The following is a 26,506-nucleotide window of genomic DNA, read 5'->3' as shown; positions in this document are numbered from 1 at the left end:
TTCTCTGGCTCTCCTCTCCTGCTAAGCCTTCTTTCCTGTCAGTAATTAAAATCTTTTGCCACTGGCATAGCAACTGTTGCTACTGGAACTGTAATAGCCACCTAGGTTTCTTGGTTTGGCAAAGTATTGGCCTCCAACACCATAGGGGCCAGAGCATCTGCCTCCAAAGTTTCCCCTCATGGGTCCAAAATCTGAAGACTGATTGTTGTAATTGCCAAAATTACTGTAGCTTCCACCACCTCCAAAATTGCTTCCATCATTACCAAATCCATTAGAGCCATCCCCACTGCCACTATATCCACCACCACCCTGGCTGCCACCAAAGCCACCATGACCACTAAAGTTTCTCCCATGACCAAAGTTGTCATTTCCACCAAAACCACATCTACAACCGTAACCAAAATTTCCAGAACCACTTTGACTTCTCCGGCTGAATGAAGCACTAGCCATCTCCTGCTTTGACAGGGCTTTCCTAACTTCACAGTTGTGGCTATTCACAGTTTATTTCTGAATGACAGTCTTATCCATGGAGTCATGGTCGTCAAAGGTCACAAAGGCAAAGTCCCTTTTCTTGCCAATGCCTCGATCAGTCATGATTTCAATCACTTCCATTTTTCCATACTGTTCAAAAATAATCTCTTAGGTGATGTTCTTCAGTGTCTTCTTTAAAACCACCAACAAATATCTTTTTCACAGTTAAGTGGGCACCTGGTCTTTGAGAATCTCCTCTTAAGACAGCTCTCTTTGTTTCCACAGCTCTTCCATCTGCCTTGTGTGGCCTTGCATTCATGGCTGTCTCCACCTCCTTCACAGTGGCATAGGTGACAAACCCGAGGCCTCTGGAGCACTTGGCGTTTGGATCTCTCATGACCACACAGTCCGTGAGCGTTCCCCATTGCTCAACATGGCTCCTCACGCTCTCATCACTTGTTTCAGAGTTCAACCATCCAGTGAAGAGTTTCTGCAGCTGTTTGGGCTCCTTAGGAGATTCTGACTTTGACATGATGGCAGGGGGAAGAGAGACTTTAATGATCCAGGTCTTGCATATCTTCTGGCAAATTTATCACTAAGTATTACCCATATTAATAGTATCATAAATGTACTTTTAACATTTCAAAGAGAAGGTTGTAAGCATATAGAAATACAACTGATTTTTGTATGTTGAGTATATGTTTTGAAATTTACAAACTCACATACTTTTAGCAGTATTTTGTGGATTCCTTAGAATTTTCTTTATAGATGATCATGTTGTCTACAAAAACACTTTACCTCTTAATTTCCAATCTGTGTGCCTTTATTTTTATTCATTTGTTTATTTTTAGATTTCTCCCAATTTAGGAATATTTGATTTATCCTGTACAGATTAACTCCCTTCTTCTTTTATTCTGGATTTCATTATCACCATTCCATAGCATGACGACACACTCCAGCATGACGCTGAACAAAGGTGGGAAAAGCAAGACCTTGCATTGTTCCTGATCTAAAAGAGAAGAGCATTCAGCCTTTCATCAGTAAGCATAACATTAGAGATAGGTTTTTTCGTAGAAGTGCTTTATCAGGTTGCAGAAGTTCCCTTCCTTCTATTCCTAGTTTGCTGCAAGTTTTTGTCATGAATAGATACTGGATTTCACCAAATGCTTTCCTGTATCTATTGAGAAGACCACATAGTTTATCCTTTTTAGTCAATTAACATGGTAAATTACATCGAATAATTTTCAAATGTTAAACTAAACTTGTCTGGGCACCGTAGCTCACGTCTGCAATCCTAGCCCTTTGGGAGGCTGAGGTGGGTGGATCACGAGGTCAGGAGTTCGAGACCAGCCTGGCCAACATGGCAAAACCCCTTCTCTACCAAGAATACAAAAATTAGCTGGGTGTGGTGGTGTGCACCTGTAATCTCAGCTACTCAGGAGGTTAAGGCAGAAGAATCACTTGAACCTGGGAGTCAGAGGTTGCAGTGAGCCGAGATCACTCCACTGCACTCCAGCCTGGGTGACGAGAGCAAGACTCCACCTCAAAAAAAATAAAAATTAAAAAAAAAAAAACCTTTTGCTGTTGAGATTATGCATTGTATAATGATGTATCTTACTTTTTACATATTAGTGGTGTTGATTTGTTAAATTTTTTGCATCTGTTTTATGATGGATATCGTTCTACAGATTTATTTATTTGTAATATTTTTATCTGGTTGTGATAGGGTAGTCTGAGCTCATAGAATGAGTTGGGAAGTGTTCCCTCTCTTTCAGTTTCCCAAAAGAGTTTGTGAATTGCTATTATTTATTCCTTAAGTGTTTGATAAAATTCACCAGCTAAGTCATCATTATATGAAGTAAACTTCGTGGGAAACTTTTATGCTACACGTTCAATTTCTTTAATAAATATAGAGCTATTTAAGTTATCTATTTCTTCTTGAATGAGCCTTAGTGCTTTGTATCTTTCTCCACTTCATCAAAAATTCAAATTTATTGGCATAAAATTATTCACAAAATTTCCTTATTATCTAGTTAATGTCCATCAAATCTGTAGAAATCTATCATTTCTGAGATTGATAACTTATGCCTTCTTTCTTTTTCCTAATCAGCCAGTTGCTCAATTTTATTAAGCTTCTCAAAGTATAAAATTTTTGTTTCATTAATTTTTCCTATTGCCTTTCTGTCTTATGTTTATTAATTTCCACATTTTTCTTTATTATATCCTCTCTTCTGTCACTTCCTGGTTTTGTAAAGATGGACACGTAGGTAATTTATAAGAGACCTTTCCTTTTGTCTAATGTAAATGTTTAATGCTATATAATTTCCTGAAACACTGCTTTAGCTGAATTCCAACTTTTTTCTTCTTCTTCTACTTTTTATTTTATTTTATTTATTTATTTTTAGAGAGAGTGGGTTGGCTCTGTTGCCCAGGCTAGAGTGCAGTGATACAATCTTGGCTCACTACGACCTCTACCTACCAGGCTCAAGTCAGCCTCCTGAGTAGTTGGATCTTCAGATGCATTTCACCAGGCACAGGTAATTTTTGCATTTCTTGTACATACGGGGTTTTACCATGTTGCCCAGGCTGGTCTCAAACTCCTGAGCTCAAGTGGTCCACCACTTCGGCCTCCCAAAGTGCTGGTATTGCCAGTGTAAGCCACTGCACCTGGCCAACATTGTATTTTCACTCAGGTTGAAACAATTTCTTATCTCTTTTGTGACTTTTTGATCCATGTGTTACTTAGAACTGTATTATGCTATTTTAGGAATAAATTTAATCAATGAGGTGAAAGATCTACACACTGAAAACTCTAAAACATTGATGAAAGAAATTGAAGAAGACACAAATAAATTGAAAGATATCCCATGTTCATGAACTGGAAGAATTAATATGATTAAAGTATCCATACTACTCAAAGCGATCTACAGATTCAATGCAACCCCTATCAAAATACCAATGACACATGTTCTCACTACAAATACATAAATATGTGAGATAATATGTATGTTAATTAGCTTGATTTTGTCATTCCACATTGTATATGTTTTAAAATATCACATAGTATACCATAAATACATGATTGTTATGTGTCAATTTTTAAAAATATATAGAAGTGCATTTTTCCAGATACCTCTCTGTTATTGATTTCTAATTTAATTCCAAATGGCTAGAATCCTTTTCAATTTATTGATACTTGTTTTATTGCACAAAATATGATCTGTTTGGGTAATATTTCATGTATACTTGGAAAGAATGTATACTTTTAAGAATGCTGTTGTTGGCCAGGCACTGTGTCTCAGGCCTGTAATCCCAGCACTTTGGGAGGCCAAGGCAGGCAGATCACGAGGTCAGAGATCGAGACCATCCTGGCTAACACAGTGAAACCCCGTTTCTACTAAAAATACAAACAATTAGCCAGGTGTGGTGGCACATGCCTGTAGTCCCAGCTACTGAGGAGGCTGAGGCAGGAGAATTGCTTAAATCCGGGAGGCGAAGGTTGCAGTGAGCCGAGATTTCTCCAGTACACTCCAGCCTGGGAGATAGAGCAAGACTCAGTCTCAACAACAACAACAAAAAAGAATGCTGTTGTTAGGTGGAGTGTTCTGTAAATATCAGGTTAACTTTGTTGAGAGTGTTGTTCAAATCTACATTCTTACTGAGTTTTTGGTCTAGGTGTTCTACCAAATATCAAGAGGTAGTGTTGAAATCTCACTATAATTGTCCATTTCTCTTTGCATTTCTATTTTACCTTATGTATTTTGATACTTTGTTACTAAGTTAATAACTATTTAAATTGTTATGGCTGATTGGCCCCTTGCTTATTATGTAATGACAATCTTTATCCATGATAGTATCTTTTTTTTTGAGACAGGGTCTCATTCTGAGGCCCAGGCTGGAGTACAGTGGCTCAGTCATGGCTCATGGCAGCCTCAACCTCCTGGACTCAAGTGATCCTCCCACCTCAGCCTCCTGAGTAGCTGGGACCACAGGTACACACCACCATGCCTAGATAAGTTTTTATTTCTTTTTTGTAAAGACAAGGTCTCACTATGTTGCCCAGGCTGGTCTTAAACTCCTGAGCTCAAGCGATGCTCCTGCCTCAACCTCCCAAAGTGCTGGAATTGTAGGCATGTGCCACTGTGCCCAGCTCCGTGATGGTATCTTTGATCCTAAATCTTTCTTTTTGTTATTGTTAGCATAGTATATCTTTTTCTATCCTTTTACCTTTAACATACTTGTGTTTTTATATTTAGAGTATGTATCTTATAAATAGAATATATTTGGATCTTGCGTTTTTATCCTATCTGACAATCTCTGCCTCTTAACTGAATATAACTGCTATTTATATGTAATGTGATTATTGATATGGTTACATTATATCTACCATCTTGCTGTGTTTTTTAATTTGTCTCATTTGCTCTTTGTTCCCTTTTTCCTTTCCCTGCCTTCTTTTGAATTAATTGAGCATTTATTACAATTCCACTCCTATACTAGAACAGCTTACAATAACCTAACTATAGACAGAACCAACTATAGACAGAAAACATAAATCTACTCCACTGAATCCACACTAAATGTGTTCTTGCACAACTTTCCTTTAGCCACATCACAAAAGCCCATGGCCACTTCAACACCGTCCAACGTAAGTGAATGTATTATAAAGGAGAAGTCAACAGTGAAAAGAGATGGTAGTCCCAATTGGTTGTAGTTAAAATAGCTTACTTTTTCAAATTTTACATAATCACTTGATTATGTAACCGCCCTGCATTATAAGGATTTGTTGAAGCGTCTGCCCTCCTGCTCTAGACTGTGTGCAATCTATGAACAGTACAAAAGGACTTATTCACCTTGGCCCTAGCACCTGGCACCATATCCAGACCAAAGTGTGTGCTCAATAAATGTTTATTGAGTAGCTTGTGGAGCAAGCGAGGTGAACCCTAGACTGAAAGTCAAAAGACTTGTCTTTGAATCCAGCTCTGCCACTAACCAGCTTACTATGCTTAAACCCATAAATTTGAAACCAGCCTAAGCAACATGGCAAAACCCCATCTCTACAGAAAAAAAAAAAAATCAAAAAATTAGCCAGGCTTGGTGGCACCCACCTGTAGTCCCAGCTACTTGAGAAGCTGAGGTAGGAGGATCACCTGAACCCAGGGAGATTGAGGCTGCAGTAAGCCATGATCATGCCACTGCACTCCAGCCTGGGTGACAGAGCAAGACCCTGTCTTAAAAAAAAAAAAAAGTTTGTTTGTTTTTTGTTTTTTTGAGATGAAGTCTCACTCTGTCGCCCAGGCTGGAGTGCAATGGCACTATCTTGGCTCACTACAATCTCCACCTCCTGGGTTCAAGCAGTTCTCCTGCCTCAGCCTCCCGAGTAGCTGGGATTACAAGTGTGTGCTACCACTCCTGGCTAATTTTTGTATTTTATTTTGAAAGGCTTTTTTTTTTTTTTTTTTTTTTTTTTGAGACGGAGTTTCGCTCTTGTTACCCAGGCTGGAGTGCAATGGCGCGATCTCGGCTCACCGCAACCTCCGCCTCCTGGGTTCAGGCAATTCTCCTGCCTCAGCCTCCTGAGTAGCTGGGATTACAGGCACACGCCACCATGCCCAGCTAATTTTTTGTATTTTTAGTAGAGACGGGGTTTCACCATGTTGATCAGGATGGTCTCGATCTCATGACCTCGTGATCCACCCACCTCGGCCTCCCAAAGTGCTGGGATTACAGGCGTGAGCCACCGCGCCCGGCCTTGAAAGACTTTTTAACTTAAGAAATAGAAGCACATGATTTTCAAATTAAATATTATTGGCAGGAGAATCACTTGAACCCAGGATGCAGAGGTTGTAGTGACCTAAGATTCATAATGAAAAGCAGTTCATCTGTACCTCTCTCCCCTGAACGCTAGTCCTGCTTGAAAGAGGCAAACACTTTTTAGCTCTTTAGCTATTTCTTCTAGTTGCCATTTCCATTTTTCAAAATAATGTGCTTATGCAGCAATTCCTTGCTTTATCAATTTTAAACATTATCTATAGATGATCATCCATAGTAGATAAGTTAACACACACCAGCACTGTAACTCTTCTCTCCCTGCACTTCTCTACCTTTGCAAATCACCTTTTTTCCATTGTTCCATAATCTTACATAGTAGTGCAGGACTTCCCATTTTTTAAAATAAGGACATTAAGCCCTTTTCTTTCCCCTTTAACTTTCCTCTCCCCTTTCTACCTCTCTTACTTTGTTTGAACTTTCAAAGTTGTTAAAATTAAATTCTGTTCTATAATTACCTCTTCAAACATTTGACTAATTAATTAATTAATATTAATTTGATCCTAATATACAGCATTTACATTTTTTTTTTTTTTTTGAGATGGAGTCTCACTCTGTCGCCCAGAGCTGGAGTGCAATGGCACAATCTCGGCTCACTGCAACCTTCACCTCCCGGGTTCAAGTGATTCTCCTACCTCAGCCTCCTAAGTAGCTGGGATTACAAGCCTGAGCCGTGCTGTCTGGCTAATTTTTGTATTTTTAGTAGAGATGTGGTTCAACAAGTTGCCAGGCTGGTCTCGAACTCCTGGCCTCAAGTGATCTGCTCGCCTTGGTTTCCCACAGTGCTAGGATTACAGGCGTAAACCACCACACCCACCAGCATTTACATTATTATCAGCTATGAGAATATTAGTTATTTCAGAGACAAATTAGGTACTATCATTTCCTTTCCTTTCTTATAGAGCTATTTGTTTTTCCCAGAGTTTCTACTTTCTTTTCTCTTTTACTGTTTTCTTTAAGTTACCCTTGTTCATTAGATCTGGACCTCTCTGTGCTCTATCATGTCAGATGGTCTAACAGATCCCCTTTTCATCTTCTCAGAGCCCTCCATCCTCTCAGTCAATCTGGTCTGGTTGCTCTCTAAGCTTACTGGTATGATGGTCATCGGTGCTGTTCACAAATATTCTCATTCTCCACCTAAATGTATGAGAGAATTGCATGTTCCTGCTGCCTTTGAAGTTAGCCTGAGCCATGTGACTTGCTTTGACCAAGTTACATGTTTCATCTCTAATTTGAAGCTCTAAGGGTCAGTGCATAATTCACCTCTTCTCTTCATCTCCACCATGGCAATGGATGGCATTCATTTAGGTGGTGGTGCTGACAGCCTTGATCCTAGAATGAAAACATAGAGCAGAGGCCCTAGCTGGCCCATGATGGAGTGAGAAATGGTTTATCACCTTCGTTGGTGGTAAACCATTGAGATTGTGGGGGTATTTGTTAACTCTTCATAACCTAGCTTCTCCCAACTGACATGGAAATTGGTACCAGAAGTGAAGTGGCACTGTAACAAAACCTGAAATATGGCCAGGCGCAGTATCTCATGCCTGTAATCCCAGCAGTTTGGGAGGCTGAGGCGGGTGGATCACAAGGTCAAGAGATCAAGACCATCCTGGCCAACATGGTGAAACCCCGTCTCTACTAAAAAAAAAATACAAAAATCAGCTGGGAGTGGTGGCACGCACCTATAGTTCCAGCTACTTGGGAGGCTGAGGCAGGAGAATCACTTGAACCCAGGAGGTGGAGGTTGCAGTGAGCCGAGATCGGGCCACTGCACTCCAGCCTGGCGACAGAGCGAGACTCCGTCTCAAAAAAAAAAAAAAACACTACAGTGTCCTTTCCAGGATGTGAGGGCAAAAAAGTGAAAAATAAAATAAAATAATAAAAATTAGCCAAGCATAGTGGTACACGCCTGTAGTTCCAGCTACTCAGGAGGCTGAAGCAGGAGAATTGCTTGAGCCCAGGAAGTGAAAGTTGCAGTGAGCCAAGACCATGCCACTGCATTCTAGCCTGGGCAACAGAGGGAAACTGTGCTATTGGCTTAGTGGTCAGGCAGCAGGAACAAAGAAATTGTTATTGGAAGCTTGGGCTGGACGAGGTGGCTCACGCCTGTTATCCCAGCACTTTGGGAGGCCAAGGCTGGTGGATCACCTGAGCTCAGTAGTTCAAGACCAGCCTGACCAACATGGTGAAACCCTGTCTCTATTAAAAAAAAAAAAAAAAACTGTGTTCTGGACCAAATGGGAAGGAAGATTGTGAACTTAATACACTTGTCACTCAATAAAAGAGGTTAGGCCAGATGCAGTAGCCTCACACCTATAATCCCAGCACTTTGTGAAGCCAAGGTGGGAGGATTGCTTAAGCCAGGAGTTTGAGACCAGCCTGGGCAACATGGTAAGACCCCATCTCTACCCCCTCAAAAAAAAAAATAGCTGAGCATGGTGGCACATGCCTGTAGTCCCAGCTACTCAGGAGGCTGAGACCAGAGGACTGCTTGAGCCCAGGAGGTTGCGGCCCATGTTCACACCACTGAACTCTATCTGAGCAACAGAGCAAGACACTGTCGAAAAAAAAAAAGGGTTAGCAACAGAACATTAGTAGTCTGTATTGGTTGCTGTTGGCTGTATTTGGTACAATACTCCAAAAATTATTAACCTCAGAAAAGAATTGGCTAGTTTACTTGCAAGAATAAAATGAAACAGAAAGAATCCAGACATTGAGACTGACAGGATTACTTCTCAATCCCAATCTATAGCAGATGAAAGTGAGGGGATTTTTGAGTGAATAGGCCTCAGTGGAAGCAGAAGTATTGCCGTCACCCTCTTGGTAAAAACCTCTAAGTGCAGCCAGACGCTGGCTCAAGCCTGTAATCTCAGCACTTTGGGAGGTCAAGGCAGGAAAGTAACTTGAGCCCAGGAGTTCTCGACTAGTCTGGACAACATGGTGAGACCCCCATCTCTACTAAAAAAATTAAAAATTAAAAATTAGCTAGACATGGTGGCATGCCTATACTCCCAGCTACTTAGGAGGCTGAGGCTGGAGGACCCCTTGAGCCTAGGAGTTTGAGCCTACAGTGAACTATGATCTGGGCAATAGAATCTCTCAAAACCTGTGGTCCCAGCTACTCGGGAGGCTGAGGCTGGAGGACCCCTTGAGCCTAAGAGTTTGAGCCTACAGTGAACTATGACCTGGGCAATAGAACCTGTCTCGAAATATATGGTCCCAGCTACTAGGGAGGCTGAGGTGAGAGAATCATCTGAGCCTGGGAGGCAGAGTTTGCAGTGAACTGAGATCTTGCCACTGCACTCCAGCCCAGTTGACAGAGCAAGATCCTGTCTCAAATAAAAATAAAAATAAAAAAATAACAACGACAAAAGATAACTGCATTATCAATGAAAACTTCTAGAACTCTTCCTCTATGAATCCCTGTTAATCTCCTCATTCTGTTTATATAATTGATATCTGAGTGCAAAGCATAGGCTCTTACTTTTATTTCATAATGTTAGATTTTTCTGGGTTCCAGTCTGGGAATCTGTTTGTCTTTGATTTACTTGTTTGTTTTTCATCAAAATCTTTGGTTCAACACACTTAGAGCTGTCTTTTATATTTATTTATTCTTCATTTGTTTGTCCACTTTTTAATTTATTTAATAGACTTTTTTAGCAGTTTTAGGTTTACAGAGAAATTGAGTGAAAAGCTGGGGCCGGGCGCGGTGGCTCACGCCTGTAATCCCAGCACTTTGGGAGGCCGAGGCGGGTGGATCACAAGGTCAAGAGATCGAGACCATTCTGGTCAACATGGTGAAACCCCGTCTCTACTAAAAATACAAAAAATTAGCTGGGCATGGTGGCGCGTGCCTGTAATGCCAGCTACTCAGGAGGCTGAGGCAGGAGAATTGCCTGAACCCAGGAGGCGGAGGTTGCGGTGAGCCGAGATTGCGCCATTGCACTCCAGCCTGGGTAACAAGAGCGAAACTGTGTCTCAAAAAAAAAAGAAAGAAAGAAAGAAAAGAAAAGCACAGAGAGTTCCGATAAATCCTTATTCCCCACTCCAACTTCCCTTATTATTAAAATCTTGAATTATTAGGGTGCATTTGTTTCAATTGATGAGCTAATACTGATATATTACTATTACTTTAAGTCCATAGCTTACGTTAGGGTTTACTCTTATACATTCTATGGATTTTGAAAAGCATCCATTTATTTTTTTTATTTTTATTTTATTTATTTATTTTTTATTTATTTATTTTTTTTTCGAGACAGAGGTTCGGTCTTGTTACCCAGGCTGGAGTACAATGGCGCAATCTCGGCTCACCGCAACCTCCACCTCCTGCGTTCAGGCAATTCTCCTGCCTCAGCCCCCTGAGTAGCTGGGATTACAGGCACGCGCCACCATGCCCAGCTAATTTTTTGTATTTTTAGTAGAGACGGGGTTTCACCATGTTGACCAGGATGGTCTAGATCTCTTGACCTCGTGATCCACCCACCTCGGCCTCCCAAAGTGCTGGGATTACAGGCGTGAGCCACCGCGCCCAGCCTTATTTATTTATTTTTTGAGACAAGGTCTCACTCTGTGGTCCCAGCTGGAGGGCAGCTCACTGTAGGCTCAACCTCCCAGGCTCAAGTGATCCTCTCACCTCAGCCTCCCCAGCAGCTGAGACTGCAGGCACATACCACCACACCAGCTAATTTTTGATTTTTTATAAAGACAGGGTCTTGCTATGTTGTCCAGGCTGGTCTCAAACTCCTGGCTTCAAATGATCCTCCCACCTCGGTCTCCCCAAATGCTGGGATTACAGGCATGAGGCACCACACCCAGCCCCATTTATTTTTAATAATATAATGAAGATCTGTGAACCTACTGAAGAGGGAGACCCAGGCATCTCAGATCAACTTCCCCTTTTCATTCCTAAGACTGTAAATCTCCCCTTTTCATTCCTAAGACTGTAAACCAAAGCCCTTTTCATATGTAATTCCTAAGACTGTAAACCAAAATCCTTTTCATATGTAATTCCTGAGACTGTAAACCGAGACCCTTTTCATATGTTAAGCTATAAAACTAAGATTCTTCCACGTGTAACATCTAAAGTATAAGCCTATATAAAGATGGAACCTTCCTTTGTTAGGGGAGCTTGGCTGTTAGGCAACTATGCCACCTTGCTCTCGACTGAATAAACTCCTTCCTCCTGTATTCAGTGTCGGAGAGATACGTTTCCCGCAGCCGCTCCTGCTACACTATCACCAAAATTTTATTGCATCAGTGACAACTTAATCTACCTATATTCTTCTCCCCACCTCACCCCCAGGGAATCACTATCCTGAATTTCATATTTCTTATTCTTTCTCTCTGATGGAGCTGGGGGTTTTGTTTTTGCTGTTTTGCTACCCCAGATTGCTGTAAGGAATATTCTTATACATGACTCCTGGTGCTATACAAGAGTTTCTCTTGGGTATATCTAGAGTAGAATTCCTGGGATATAGGATATAAAAATGTCCAGTGTTATGAAATAATAATAATAAATTGGTTTTCAAAGCAGTTGTATCAATTTATACTCCTACCAGCAATGTATAAGCAGTCCCATTGATCTACAGCTTCTTTAATTGTCGGACTTCTCATTTTTGGCCATTCAGATGTAAAATGCTATTTAATTGTCTTGATTTTCATCTCCCTGGTTACTAGTAAGATGAGCATCTCTTCAGAAGTTTATTGGCTATACATATTTATATTTTCTCTTCTTTTTTTTTTTTTTTTTGAGACGGAGTTTCGCTCGTTACCCAAGCTGGAGTGCAATGGCGCGATCTCGGCTCACCGCAACCTCCACCTCCTGGGTTCAGGCAATTCTCCTGCCTCAGCCTCCTGAGTAGCTGGGATTACAGGCACCCGCCACCGTGCCCAGCTAATTTTTTGTATTTTTAGTAGAGACAGGGTTTCACCTTGTTGACCAGGATGGTCTCAATCTCTTGACCTCGTGATCCACCCGCCTTGGCCTCCCAAAGTGCTGGGATTACAGGCGTGAGCCACCGTGCCCGGCATATTTTCTCTTCTAAGAACTATTTGGTCATGTTTCCCCTCTCCCCTTTTTTTGGACTAAGCTAGTTATTCTTTCTTACGAATTTTATATAGTGGTTTGGTTTGGTTTGGTTTGATTTGAGATGCAGTCTCACTCTGTTGCCAGGCTGGGGTGCAGTGGAGCCATCTCGGCTCATTGCAATCTCCACCTACCAGGTTCAAGCTATTCTCCTGCCTCAGCCTCCCAAGTAGCTGGAACTACAGGTGCCTGCCACCACGCCCAACTAATTTTTGTATTTTTAGTAGAGATGGGGTTTCACCATATTGGCCAGGCTGGTCTCAAACTCTTGACCTCAGGTGATCTACCCATGTCAGCCTCCCAAAGTGCTGGGATTACAGGTGTGAACCACCACATCTGGCCAATAGTCTTTTTTTTTTTAAGGCTAGACAATTTTACAAATTCCTGATACGAATCTGTTATCGGTTGTATGCATTACAAATATCTTCTTTGTAGTGTTTGTTTGTTTGTTTGTTTGAAGACAGGATCTCTCCCAGGCTGGAGTGCAGTAGCAATAACACAGCGCATTGCAGCCTGGAATTCCCAAGCTCAAGAGATCTTCCCACCTCAGTCTCCTGAACAGTTAGGACTACAGGCACACACCACCACATCCAGCTAGTTTGTTGTTGTGTTTTATTTGTAGAGACAAGTCTTGCCATGTTGTCCAGGCTGGTCTCAAACTCCTGGGCTCAAGCAATCCTCCTATTCCAGCCTCCCAACGTACTGCGATTACAGACATGAGCTACCTCACCCAGCCCTTTGGACTGTCTTTACTTTAAGATTCCTTTTCAGAAAAGAAGTTCTGGGTTTTAATGTAGTCAAATATATCAATCTACTATGTATGTTTGTATGTACGTACATATGTATGTATGTATTTTTAGAGACAAGGTCTTGCTCTGTCACCCAGGCTGTGCAGTGGTACCATCATAGTTCACTGTTCACTGTAGCCTTGAACTCCCAGCCTCAGCCTCCCAAAGGGCTGAGAGTACAGGCATGAGCCACCATGCCTGGCCAATATCAACTATTTACGGTTAGCACTTTTTCTTTTTGAGACAGAGTCTTTCTCTGTTGCCCAGGCTGGAGTGCAGTGGCACAATCTCGGCTCACTGCAACCTCTGCCTCCTGGGTTCAAGAGATTCTCATGCCTCAACCTCCTGAGTAGCTAGGATTACTGGCATGCACCACCACCCCCAGCTAATTTTTGTATTTTTAGTAGAGACAGCATTTCACCATGTTGCCCAGGCTGGTCTTGAACTCCTGGCCTCAGATGATCCACCTGCCTCAGCTTCCCAAAGTGCTGAGATTACAGGCAGGAGCCACCATGGCCATCCTATGGTTAGCACTTTTAAAGCCTTTTTCAAAAAAGGCGCGGTGGCTCATGCCTATAATCTCAGCACTTTGGGAGGCCGAAGTGGGCAAATCATGAAGTTAGGAATTTGGGACCAGCCTGGCCAACATGGTGAAACCCCGTCTCTACTAAAAATACAAAAATTAGCTGGGCATTGTGGCGGTCACCTGTAATCCCAGCTACTGGGGAGGCTGAGGCAGGAGAATCGCTTGAAACCAGAAGACGGAGGTTGTGGTGAGCTCAGATGGTGCCACTGCCCTCCAGCCTGGGCAACAAGAGGGAAACTCTGTCTCAAAAAAAAAAATTACCCCCAAGTCAAAAACATCTTCACTTATGCTTTCTCCTCAAAGTCTCCAAGTGTAATTGTTGATATGGACTTTTGGTAAAAAATTGGGTACAGATCCAATTTCATTTTTCCCTGTCTGTAACTATGTTTTCCCCTTCCATTTACTGAAGAATTGTAGAATTCCCCACCAGGGAGACGGAGGCCAGAGACATTCAGCAACTTGTACAAGATCACACAGCTAATAATCGTCAAACCTAGGCAGTCTGGCTCCAGAATCTGCCATAGATTTAATCTCTTTTGCTCTATCATGCAAATTAAGTGCAAAAATCTCTGGCAGGCTTTCAATTCTATTCCACTCATCACTTTCTCCATTCCTGCATCAACTCCACACTGTTCTAATTTTTAGGGCCTTTTCGTAAATCTTGATATCTGGTTGAGCAAGTAAATGGTTTGGATCTGTTTCCCTACCCAAATCTCACGTTGAAATGCAATCCCCAATGCTGGAGGTGGGGCTGGGGGGAGGTGATTAGATCACTGCCTCTGTTTCTCACGGTTTAACACCATCCCCGCCTTGATGCTGTGTTGGCGATAGTGAGTTCTCATGAGAGCTGGTTGTTTAAAAGCTCGTGGCACCTCCCCACTCTCTCTCTTGCTCCTGCCCCTGCCACGTAAGACATGTCTGCCTCCCCTTCACTTTCCAATGTGATTGGAAGCTTCCAGAGGCCTTCCCAGAAGCAGACGCCACTATGCTTCCTGTACAGCCTGCAGAACTGTGAGCCTATTAAACCTCTTTTCTTTATAAATTACCCAGTCTCGGCTGGGCACGGCAGCTTATACCTGTAATGCCAGCATTTTGGGAGGCTGAGGTGGGTGGATCACTTGAGCTCAGGAGTTCAAGACCAGCCTGGGTTTTGTAGAGACAGGAAAACCCCATCTCTACAAAAAAAAAAAAAATATATATATATATATATATATATATATATATATATATACAACAAATTATCTGGGCATGGTGGTGCATGCCTGTAGTCCCAGCTACTGAGGAGGCTGAGGTGGGAGTATGGCTTGAGCCTCAAATGTAGAAGTTGCAGTGAGCTGAGATTATGCCATTGCACTCCAGCCTGGATGACAGAGGGAGACTCCATCTCAAAAAATAAAGATAAAAAATAAATTACTCAGGTGTTTCTTTATAGCAATGCAAGAACAGAGTAATATAGCATGTCTGACCACCTTATTCTTTAGAAGTGCCTTGGTTATTTTTTGGATCTTTATTCTTTTTTCTTTTTCTTTTTTTGAGACGGAGTCTCACTCTGTCGCCTGGGCTGGAGTGCTGTGGTGCAATCTTGGCTTACTGCAACCTCTGCCTCCCGAGTTGGAGAAATTCTTCTGCCTCAGCCTCTCAAGTAGCTGGGACTACAGTTGCACACCACCACGCCCAGCTAATTTTTTTTTTTTTTTTTTTTCCGAGACGGAGTTTCGCTCTTGTTACCCAGGCTGGAGTGCAATGGCGTGATCTCGGCTCACCGCAACCTCCGCCTCCTGGGTTCAGGCAATTCTCCTGCCTCAGCCTCCTGAGTAGCTGGGATTACAGGCACGCGCCACCATGCCCAGCTAATTTTTTGTATTTTTAGTAGAGACGGGGTTTCACCATGTTGACCAGGATGGTCTCGATCTCTTGACCTCGGGATCCACCCGCCTCGGCCTCCCAAAGTGCTGGGATTACAGGCATGAGCCACTGCGCCTGGCCCTTCCAACTAATTTTTTTGTATTTTTTAGTAGAGATGGGGTTTCATCATGTTGGCTAGGATGGTCTCGATCTCCTGATTTCGTGATCCACCCGCCTCAGCCTCCCAAAGTGCTAGGTTTATAAGCGTGATCCACCGCGCCCAGCAATTTTTGTATTTTTAGTAGAGATGGTGTTTCGCCATGTTGGCCAGGCTGGTCTTGAACTCCTGACCTCAGGTTATCCACCCACCTCGGCCTCCCAGAGTGCTGGGATTATAGGCATGAGCCACCGCACCAGGCCTAGATCTTTATTCTTATACACATATTTCAGAATCAGTATGTCAAATTCCTCAGAAATCCCTGTTGGAATATCAGATTGGAGTTGCATTAAATATATTTATCTATTAATTTAAGGAGAATTTATATTTTTATCATTGTTAAGTCTTCCTCTCCATTTACTTAAGTCTTTTTAATGCCCTTCAGTTAAGTGCTCACTTTTTCCACGCTGGTTTTGCATGGCTTTTACTCCTTAGACATTTTACAATGTTCCTTAGACACTTCTTTAGCTGCATTATATATAGGTCTTTCTCATTACGTTCTCTTAACCCGGGGCCCATGTTTCCCAAGGCATCATGGCTGTACTGCAGGGGTTCTGTGAACCTTCTGAGACCCTATGTGTATTTTGTGGGGGAGTTCTGTACTCCTGCCAGATTCCCAAATAGCAACTGCCACCAGTACTAAATGTTTCTCATGTGACAGGTGTTCCCCTGAGCACTTCACAAGCCCCACAACCACCCCAAAACATAAAGGCAGTTATTCTCCCCATTTTATGAATGAGGACACTCATGCTCACACAGATTAAGTACTTTGCCTGAAGTCACACAGCTAAGAAATTAACCACCAGCATTCAAACCAGGCTGTCTGACCCCAAAGCTGTACACATAACCTCCTTACTCGGTAGCCTCCAGAGAGATTGAGGGGCCCTGCTCTAGGCCTAGGCACTTGGCCTCTCTGGGCTCCTGTTTGCTCATCTGTAAAATGGGGGAAGGATGACTTCTCCACCTCCATCTCAGGGCTTTTGTAGAGTCGCTGAGGCCACAGATGGAAAAGAGGCTCTGTAAGCTCTAAAGTACTGCCACGAGGCAGGTGAGGTAGCGGAGAAGGCAGGGGCCTGGGGTTGCAGAGTGGGCAAAGGTCCTCTCTCCCACCATCACTGCTAGCTTCCCAGGCAGCCTCCTCGCAGGAGGTGGAGGACCCCCAGGCCGAGCTGGGGAGAAGCTGTGTCCCCTGAGCACGGCTCTCCACCAGGGCCTGGGCTGAGAAAGGGGGAGACACAGAATCGGACATAGCCACGTCGGGGAAGGCCCACATCTGGTGGTTCTGACCTTAATAGATGGTGACAGCAAGGGGTGAAAGTGCCGTGACACAGTCAGACCTGGGGGTGGCAGGAGCACAGAGAGGAGCCTGATCCAGCCCAGGGAATCCAGGGACACCTTCCGGGTAGAGGTGTTGTGATATCTTTTTTTTTTTTTTTAAACAAATGCAACAAAGCTTTTTTGTTTTTTGTTTTTTGGCTTTTTTCTGAGACAGAGTCTTGCTCTGTCACCCAGGCTGGAGTGCAGTGGCACGATCTTGGCTCACTGCAAGCTTCACCTCCCAAGTTTAAGTGATTCCCCCACCTCTGCTTCCCAAGTAATTGGGATTACAGGTGTGTACCACCATGCCCGGCTAATTTTTGTATTTTTAGTACAGGATTTCATCACTTTGGCCAGGCTGATCTCAAATTCCTGACCTCAAATGATCCACCCACCTCAGCCTCCCAAAGTGCTGGGATTACAGGCGTGAGCCACCGCGCCTGGCCTTTGTTTGTTTTTTGTTTTTGTTTTTTGTTTTTTTGAGACAGAGTCTTGTTCTCTGTCACCCAGATTGGAATGCAGTGGCACGATCTCAGCTCACTGCAACCACCGCCTCCTGGGTTCAAGGGATTCTCCCACCTCAGCCTCTGGAGTAGCTGGGATTATAGGTGTGTGCCACCATGCCCAGCTGATTTTTTTGTATTTTTAGTAGAGAGGGTTTCACCATGTAAGCCAGGTCAAACTCCTGACCTCAAGTGATCCGCTCACCTCGGCCTCCCAAAGTGCTGGGATTACAGGTATGAGCCACCGTGCCTGGCCCCTGCAGTGGCATCTTGTACCACCCTGGCCAGTTCCCCTTCCCTAGATGACCACCCACCTTCATTTAGGGCTTCCTCCAACCAAGCCCTAGGAAGCCGCCAGGTCAACTTCTGAAGAGGTGCCCCTGTCTAGAACCCTTTAGCAACCTCTGCTGCCCTTACAACAAAATCCATAGTCCTCCCCATGGTCTTTCATCTGGCCCCTGCCCCTCATCTCCTGGTCTCGCCCCACACTCATTACACACCAACCCCACTGATTTCCTCAGACCCATCCAGCTTTCCCCTGCCTCCACCTTAGCACGGCTGAGCCCTCTGCCTGGAGCAGCCCCGCACCCCCACACACAAACACACACACTCTCCATGGAGGCTCCTTCTCACCCCTGGGGTCTCAGCTTAAATGGCTCCTCCTCAGAGACACCTTTCCTGACCGCCCCATCTACTGCCCCAGGCTTTCTATTCTCCATCTCAGCCTCTTACCATTTTCTTTCCTAGCTTTTATTAAACTTCCAATTCTTTTGTCTGGTTCTTGTTCTCTCTCCTCTCTCTTATCCCTCCCCATAACGAATGCTTCATGAGGGCAAGGGTCATGCCTGCTTATTCTCAATAGTCTCCCCAGTGCCTGGCCACAGCAGATACTCAAAAAATATTTGTTGGATGAATGAATGAATTAGCAAATAAATGAATGAATGATCTTAAAGGAGCTTCAGCTGCACTGCCCAATACAATAGCCAATAGCCACATATGGCTATTTAAATTTAAATGAATTAAGTGTAAATTAAAAATTCAGCCCCTCAGTTGCACTAGTCATATTTCAAGGACCCAACAGCTACATGTGGCTTATGGCTACCATATGAGACAGCAGGGACATAGAACATTTCCGTCATTCAGAACATTCTGCTGGACAGCACTGCTCTACAGGATCTTAGAGGCAGAGAGGGTGGACCAGGTATTAGGAGCAGGGGCACAGCAGGTACCAAAACCTACAAGTGGGAGAGCATAGTAACGGTGTGCCCTGGAATAAAGAAAGGGGCACTTCATCCCATCTCTACACAGCCCTGTTTCTTATTAGAAACTTTGGCTTAAGGCAAGGAAGGATATCAGAGCAGGGAGAGTCCTGAGAGGAGCTGGTCCCATCCATCCCCAACGGAAGCAGAGACTGTGACCCAGAGAGGGGAAGGGATTTACTCAAGGTCACAGAGAAAGTCGCATAAATGGAGTCAGAAGCTGAGGCTCCTGATTCCTGGTGCATGGAGTCAGTTTCCCCCACCAGGCTGGTAAGCACCTCCTCCCTCCTTCCTGGGTCTCATCCCCCCACAGCCAGGCCATCGAGTTCACAGAGCCTCCCAGGCACTTACCCTGGCAGCTCTTATCTCTTATTTACTCACTAAAGCAACCCTCCCAGCATCTGACCCTTAGAATTTTAGACATCCCAAGGAGAATAGCTGCTTATAACCATTTGCTAATTACACGTATGGATGTCAATTAATTCATTTAGCTAATTAGCCACTCGATGAGCACCATGCACCAAAGAACTGTAAAAGACAGGCATATGGTGAGGGAGTGGGGTGGCTGGGTGCTCATGCAGCATGCAGGGATGGGGAGGGCGGGCAGTGGCTCCAGCTCCCCCCCCCCCCGAGATGAGTGGAGGGAGGCAGCTTAATGGCTAGGGGAACAGAGCTGCCACTGCCACTGCTGTTGCTGCTGCTGCTGCTGCCATAAAACATAATTACATCTTCCTACTAATGGTGCTGGGAAAACACACACACACACACACACAATCATGTGCACAGACAAGAACACAGACATATGCATTTGTCTGTTTACACATACCCACACTCAGGTGTACACAAACATAGCAGGCACATATCCACAGGTACAATGTACATGTACATGCACACATGGACACACACAGGTAATGGCATGTGGGATCATGTGAGATCAATCCACAGAAGTGTTCTTAATTCAGTGCTATGCTTGGTGGAGCCTGGAAGAAGGGGATTCTCTCTTATTGCACCTAACTTTGTGCCAGGCACTGTGTTCAGCCCTTCCACATACAGTATTATTGAATCCTCAAATAATCTCACAAATAATGAATTATCTTCACTCTACAGAAAAGAAGGAGAGGCTCAGAGAAGCTAAGACATTTGCACAGGACCACACAGCTGGGAAGTGGCAGAAGAAGGGCTGATTCCTTTGCCTTCATGACCACAGGCTGCAGGAGCCGGGGGAGGGAAAGGGGATTTTCATCTGCTTCAGAGGAAATCATCTTTTCACAGGGGACCAACTGCTTCAGGAGTGAAAATGGGCTGTTTACAGGCTTCGTTCCACGGGGCTGAGAAGAAAAAATGAATACTGATGAGAAAGAAGATGGATAGAAGAGAGAGACGTGCAACTGGGACTATAACACAAATGCCATTCTCGCTGGGAAGGGACTATCCCCGTCAGCAGCCACCTTACTCCATGAGTTGGTTCTGAGGCCTCCTCTGTGCCAGGCAGCTCCAGACACAAGGTGAATTCGATCCAAGCTCACAGCCAGGTGAGGTAGACAGAGTGACACAGGCTCTGTCACCAGAAGAGCAAGCATTTGAACGGGCTGTCAGATGGAGAGGCCAAGCTCTTTCTGTTCTAGGCTCCCTCCCTCTGGTGCAGTGGGGAGGGACTGGGCTGGGAAGCCCACCTGAGCCCTTGCAGCTCCCTGCAAGGGACCCTCACCTCCTCTCTCAAGCCTCCTCTCCTGGGTTTCTGGCTGGCCCTTCACACCTTTCTCCATTTCCATCATGACTGTAGGTTTTGGCCTTCCCTCAGGAAAAGAAAGAACTTTTCCCCACAAAATTCTACAAACTCTTCCAGCCCCCTTTTTTTTTAGCTACTCTCATGTCCATTCACCAAAGTGATAATAGGAGATCACAAGTCAGGTGACTCATATATTCACCTCTTCAGTAAATACTCCAGAGCATTCCCCTGGTCTAGGACTGATGGGTCTCACACACAGTCTTCTAAGCAAAAAATAAAACAAAAAACCTGCCAGACGTGATGGCTCTCGCCTGTAATCCCAGCACTGTGAGAGGCCAAAGCGAGAGGATCACTTGAACTCAGGAGTTCAAGACCAGCCTGGGCAACATGGAGAAACCCTATCTCTACAAAAAATACAAAAATTAGCCTGGTATGGTGGCGGGCACCTGCAGTCCCTCTACTCAGGAGGCTGAGATAGGAGAATTGCTTGAGTCCAGGAGGTTAAGGCTTTAGTGAGCTGTTATCGCACCACCTCACTCCAGCCTGGGTAACAGAATGAGATCCTATCTCAACAGAAAGAAAAACCCTGCAGTTCAAGTCTTAGCTCACATTAACATGGCTGGGAGAGGTGGGTCATACTTGTAATCCCAGCACTTTGGGAGACCAAGGCAGGCCGATCGCTTGAGCCCAGGAGTTCAAGATCAGCCTGGGCAACATTGTGAGACCCCTATCTCCACACACACACACACACACACACACACACACACACACACACACACAATATATATATATATACACACACACACAAATTAGCCAGGTATGGTGGCAGACACCTGTAGCCCTAGCTACTCAGGACAGTTTAAGGTTGCAGTGAGCTATGATCGTGCCACTATACTCCAGCCTGGGTGACAGAACAAGACCCCATCTCTCCTTCTTTCTCTCTTTGCGACAGGGTCTGGCTCTGTCACCCAGGATACAGTACAGTGGCACCATCTCAGCTCACTGCAAACACCACCTCCCAGGCTCAGGTGATTCTCCCACCTCAGCCTCCTGAGTGGCTGAGACTATAGTCACGTACCACCATGCCCGACTAACTTTTGTATTTTTTATAGAGACAGGGGTTTCACCATGTTACCCAGGCTGGTCTCAAACTCCTGACCTCAAGTGATCTGCCCGCCTCAGCCTCTCAAAATGCTGTGATTACAGGCGTGTGATCCCGTCTCTCTCTCTCTCTCTCTCTCTTTTTTTTCTGAGTTTCTTGTTGCCCAGGCTGGAGTGCAATGGCGCGATCTCAGCTCACTGCAACCTCTGCTTCCCGGGTTCAAGCAATTCTCTTGCATCAGCCTCCTGAGTAGCTGGGATTACAGGCACATGCCACCATGCCCAGCTAATTTGTGTATTTTTAATAGAGATGAGGTTTCACCATGTTGGCCAGGCTGGTCTTCAAATCCTGACCTCAGGTGATCCGCCTGCCTCAGCCTCCCAAAGTGCTGGGATTACAGGTGAGAGCTACACCGCCAGGCCAATTCCATCTCTTAAAAAAACAAAAACAGAGAAACACGATGTCCGGTACTATCAGTTAAAAATCTTTCTCTGTTGCAAGTGACAGAAAATCCAACACAAAAGGCCTCAACAAAGAGGAAAGTCGCTGGCCTACATAACTGAGAAGCCCAGGGGTGTTGTGCTGCTTCAGGCATAGCTGATTCAGGGGCTCCAGCAAAGTCACTGAGCCATCTTTCTCTACCCTTCTCTTACTGGCCCCTGTATGTTGGCTTCACTCTAAGGATCTACATAATGATGACAGGGCAGCAGGGGTTCCAGCTTCACATCTCAGTTAAGTCCACAAGGGGCTTTTCCAAGAGCTCCTAGGATAGCACTGGGACTCACTCTAATTGGAGGAGTTCAGGTCACATGCCTACCTCTGAGCCAATCGCTACAGCCAGGGGAATGGTATGTTCAGATTGACTGGATCCAGGGGTGGAGTCCCACCCAAACCACTTGGACTGAGGATGGAGAGGGAGAGGGATGGCCCCCAAATGTCAGAAGGAGTAGGACTGGATAAGAACCAGGAAGCTAACTACCAGTATTCACTACAATGTTCTAAAGTCTCTTTTCTTATTTTCTTTTTCTTTCTTTCTTTCTTTCTTTTTTAAGACTAAGTCCTGCTCTGTCGCCCAACCTGGAGTGCAGTGGCGTGATTTCAGCTCTCTGCAACCTCCACCTCCCGGCTTCAAGTGATTCTCATGCCTCAGCTTCCCAAGTAGCTGGGATTACAGTCCCCTGCCACCATGCCTGTATAATTTTTTTTTTTCTTTTTTTTTCTCTGAGACGGAGTTTTACTCTTGTTGCCCAGGCTGGAGTTCAGTGGCGCAATGCTGGCTGACCGCAACCTCTGCCTCCTGGGTTCAAGTGATTCTCCCATCTCAGCCTCCCGAATAGCTGGGATTACAGGCATTTGTCATCACACCTGACCAATTTTGTATTTTTTTAGTAGAGATGGGGTTTCTCCATGTTGGTCAGGCTGGTCTCAAACTCCCGACCTCAGGTGATCAGCCCACTTCAGCCTCCCAGAGTGCTGGGATTACAGGCGTGAGCCGCTGCACCTGGCCACCTGGCTAAGTTTTGTATTTTTAGTAGAGACGGGGTTTTGCCATGTTGGCCAGGCTGGTCTTGAACTCCTGACTTCAAGTGATCCGCTGGCCTCAGCCTCCCAAAGTACTGGGATTACAGGCATGAGCCACCAAGCGCAGCCAAGTGTTCTAAGTTTTAAAGGCAAGCAGGGTAGGTATTATCGACCCCAATTTGCAGCTAAGGCTGAGAAAGGAGATATGCCTAAGAAAAATTATAGAGGAAGGGATTGAGTCAGGGTTTGAGCCAATTTGACTTAACTTCCACCTTGAGCCCTTCCCCGAAGCAAGCATCCAGCAGTACTCACCAAGCATCCAATCTTGGACATACCGCCTTCCTCAGGCCTTGCTTTCTGCAGCTGTGATTCTAGGCCTACAGACTGGGTGGGAAAGGCCTCCAAGGCTGGGCACTCAGGTATGAGCTAGCTTGCTCTACAAAGCATCAGGACCACAGCGCGCCCTCACTCCAGAACAAGCTGAAAGCCTGCAACTCAAATCTCCCAGTGGGGGCTTTCTCTCCACCCCAGGAATGCTGCAGGGCAGGCCAGAAGGGCCCAGAATCAGCTCTCAGCAACGACCAGTGGGAGTTGGAGGCTACATACCCCAGCTTCTTTGCCTCTTGGGTGGGATTACAAAGTGGGATTTGTTTTACCCAGAGGCCCAACATGGTAGCAAGCTTGATCACACACCCTTCATCACTATCTTCCCCTCCCCATCTCACTTGCCCTTCTCCCTCACTCGGACCATCTCCTAAACAAGCTTGCATTCTAATCTTTGTAGTGGGATCTGTTTATGGGAAAACACAACTTAAACACCCCCCTCCCCTGTATTATTCTACAAAATGAGGGTAAGGGAAGCCTGAAGGGGTTCATCTAGATAGATGATTTTCAAGTACCCCTTTTTCCAAATGCCTTTCTTCCCCATGTCTTTTGTTTTTACCCCCCCGCCCCATTCCTCCACTCCAGGCCTCTTCCCTTCTCTCCTTTGCTCCCATCAAGTCCCAAATGTCCCAGATCGCCTGTTGAGTCTTGCTAGTTCACAATCCCTGGCGTCTTCTAAATGAAAGGAATTTTATTTTATTTTATTTTATTATTTATTTATTTATTTAGAGGCAGAGTTTCACTCTTCTTGCCCAGGCTGGAGTGCAATGGCACAATTTTGGCTCACTGCAACCTCCACCTCCTGGGTTCAAGCGATTCTTCTGCCTCAGCCTCCTGAGTAGCTGGGATTACAGGCACCCATCTCCATGCCCAACTAATTTTGTATTTTTGGTAGAGACAGAGTTTCACCATGTTAGCTAGGCTGGTCTCAAACTCTCAACCTCGGCCTGCCTCGGCCTCCCAAAGTGTTAGGATGACAGGCGGGAGCCACTCTGCCCAGCCTAAAGGCATTTCCTTCTCTGCCAGGTTGTCTGCTGAGGGGAGGCAGAAGCTTTGGGTCCCGTGGGTGGTGACAGAGGAGGCCATGGAGTATGGGTTGCAGTTTGCTCTCTCTGCATGCATCTAAAAAGTCAGACACATCCCACACCTCAAAAGCTAGTTTCCTCTTGAAAATCCTCACTGTGTCTACATATTTTCTCTGATAATGTAACTTTGGCCTAATTATGCTGCAGGAATTCTCACTCATCTCCCACCCTAGGAAACTTTACAGAACCCTCTTAGACGAACCCAACATTGGAGAGGACAGTGGCAAAGGGGTCCAGGCTGACTGAGTCCTGGGTTTCTCCCCTAGCTTCATGGTGGATATGGGAACCCTACTTTTTTTTATTTGAGACAGATTCTTCCTTCTTCGTCCAGGCTGGAGTGCAGTGGCCCAATCTCGGCTCACTGCAACCTCCATCTCCCAGGGGAACCCTATCTTTCTATCCCCTTCATCTGCCTCACCACCCTCTCCCACTCAAGGGTCATCTTCTTTTAGGGTATTTGGAAATAGGGGTGCTATGGTTTGAATATTTGTCCTCTCCCAAAATTCATAAGTTAAAACATAATCTGTTATATTGCGTGATAACATTAAGAGGTGGAGCATGTAGGAGGTGATTAGGTCATGAGGGCTCTCCCCTTGTAAATGGGATTAGCGCCCTTACAAAAGAGGCCCCAGGTAGTTAGCTCGCCCCTTCAACCATGTAAGGATGTAGCAGGAAGGCACCGTCTTTAAAGCAGAGAGCCTTCACCAGATGCTAAATCAGCTGGTCCCTTGATCTTGGATTTCCCAGCCTCTACAACTTTGAGCAATAAGTTTCTGTTGTTTATAAATTACCCTACTCTAAGGTATTTTGTTATAGCAGCCTGATCTAAGGGGGTATGCAGTTATCACATGCTGTGCAACAAATAATATCAAATTTTAGTGATATAACACAATTGTTTATTATGCTTCCAAATTTTGTTGGTCAGGACTTCAGGAAGCTCAGCAGTTCTCATTTTGCACCTCCCATGCAGCTGTAGTCAGATGTCAGCCAGGTCTGTGGTTACCTGAAGGCTTGACCAGACCCAAAGATGCACTTCTCACTCTTGTCCAGGCTGGAGTGCAGTGGTGCAATCTCAGCTAATTTTGCATTTGTAGTAGAGACAGGGTTTTACCATATTGGCCAGGCTGGTCTGAACTCCTGACCTCAGGTGATCCGTCCACCTCAGCCTCCCAAAGGGCTGGGATTACAGGTGTGAGCCACAGCACCTGGCCTTCCTGCTGCTGCTTTACGCAATTTAGATCTTCTTTCTCCTTCCCTCCCCACCATCCAAGGAATCAAGCCAGGAACCTGGAGAGACAGAGCCTTCTTGTCCAGCCTCCACTTTTGGCAATGCCAAGAACCAGCAGAAGCTGGGACATTACTGTAAGGCTGATTGCCTCGCCGGGAGCTCGGATGCACACCCCCACCCCTTTTTTTCCAAAAGCTCAGACATACTCAGGCATGTTCCCTTCTCCCTTTCTCGCACAGCCTGGCCTTCCCTTAAAGAACCCAGTATGCAAGCGGGGTCTTGTGATTCTAGCCAATAGTAGCCAAGTCTTTCTAGCCAATAGCAGCTGAGTCTTTCTGGCCAATAGCAGCCAAGTAATTCTAACCAATAGCAGCCAAGTCCTGTATGCAAACAAAGGCTTGTAACCTTACCCAATAGTAGTCCTGCTCTCCCACAACCAGTCGAGCTCCTTCACTCCCTATGAAACCCCACGTCTGAGAGGAGTCCATGCGACTTCTCCGGCCCCTCCTGTCGGACTGAAGAACCTCGCCCGGGAGCCTGAATAAATCCTTCATATTGGA

At 45.0% G+C, this 26,506-nt stretch overlaps 1 long non-coding RNA gene and 1 pseudogene across 2 annotated transcripts; one reads left to right on the top strand and one right to left on the bottom strand.

Moving 5' to 3' along the window:
• Positions 1 to 45: 45 nt before the first annotated feature.
• LOC135272665 (heterogeneous nuclear ribonucleoprotein A1-like) lies at positions 46 to 1,003 on the bottom strand (annotated as a pseudogene).
• LOC105710226 (uncharacterized) lies at positions 859 to 26,506 on the top strand. Of its 2 annotated transcripts, XR_001105709.2 has the most exons (4): positions 859 to 1,511; positions 2,877 to 3,008; positions 20,170 to 20,429; positions 25,990 to 26,506. It is a non-coding gene; the product is annotated as an uncharacterized LOC105710226 (long non-coding RNA). The 2 variants fall into 2 exon arrangements; XR_010340670.1 differs by lacking the exons at positions 20,170 to 20,429; positions 25,990 to 26,506 and adding an exon at positions 3,239 to 4,612.

This window comes from Aotus nancymaae, unplaced genomic scaffold, assembly GCF_030222135.1.
Source record: "Aotus nancymaae isolate 86718 unplaced genomic scaffold, 86718_ANA_hifiasm-v0.15.2.pri h1tg000007l, whole genome shotgun sequence".
In the NCBI taxonomy this organism is placed as follows: domain Eukaryota; kingdom Metazoa; phylum Chordata; class Mammalia; order Primates; family Aotidae; genus Aotus; species Aotus nancymaae.
Note: the sequence above shows the minus strand (reverse complement) of the source record. Positions and strands in the feature narration are given on the sequence as shown.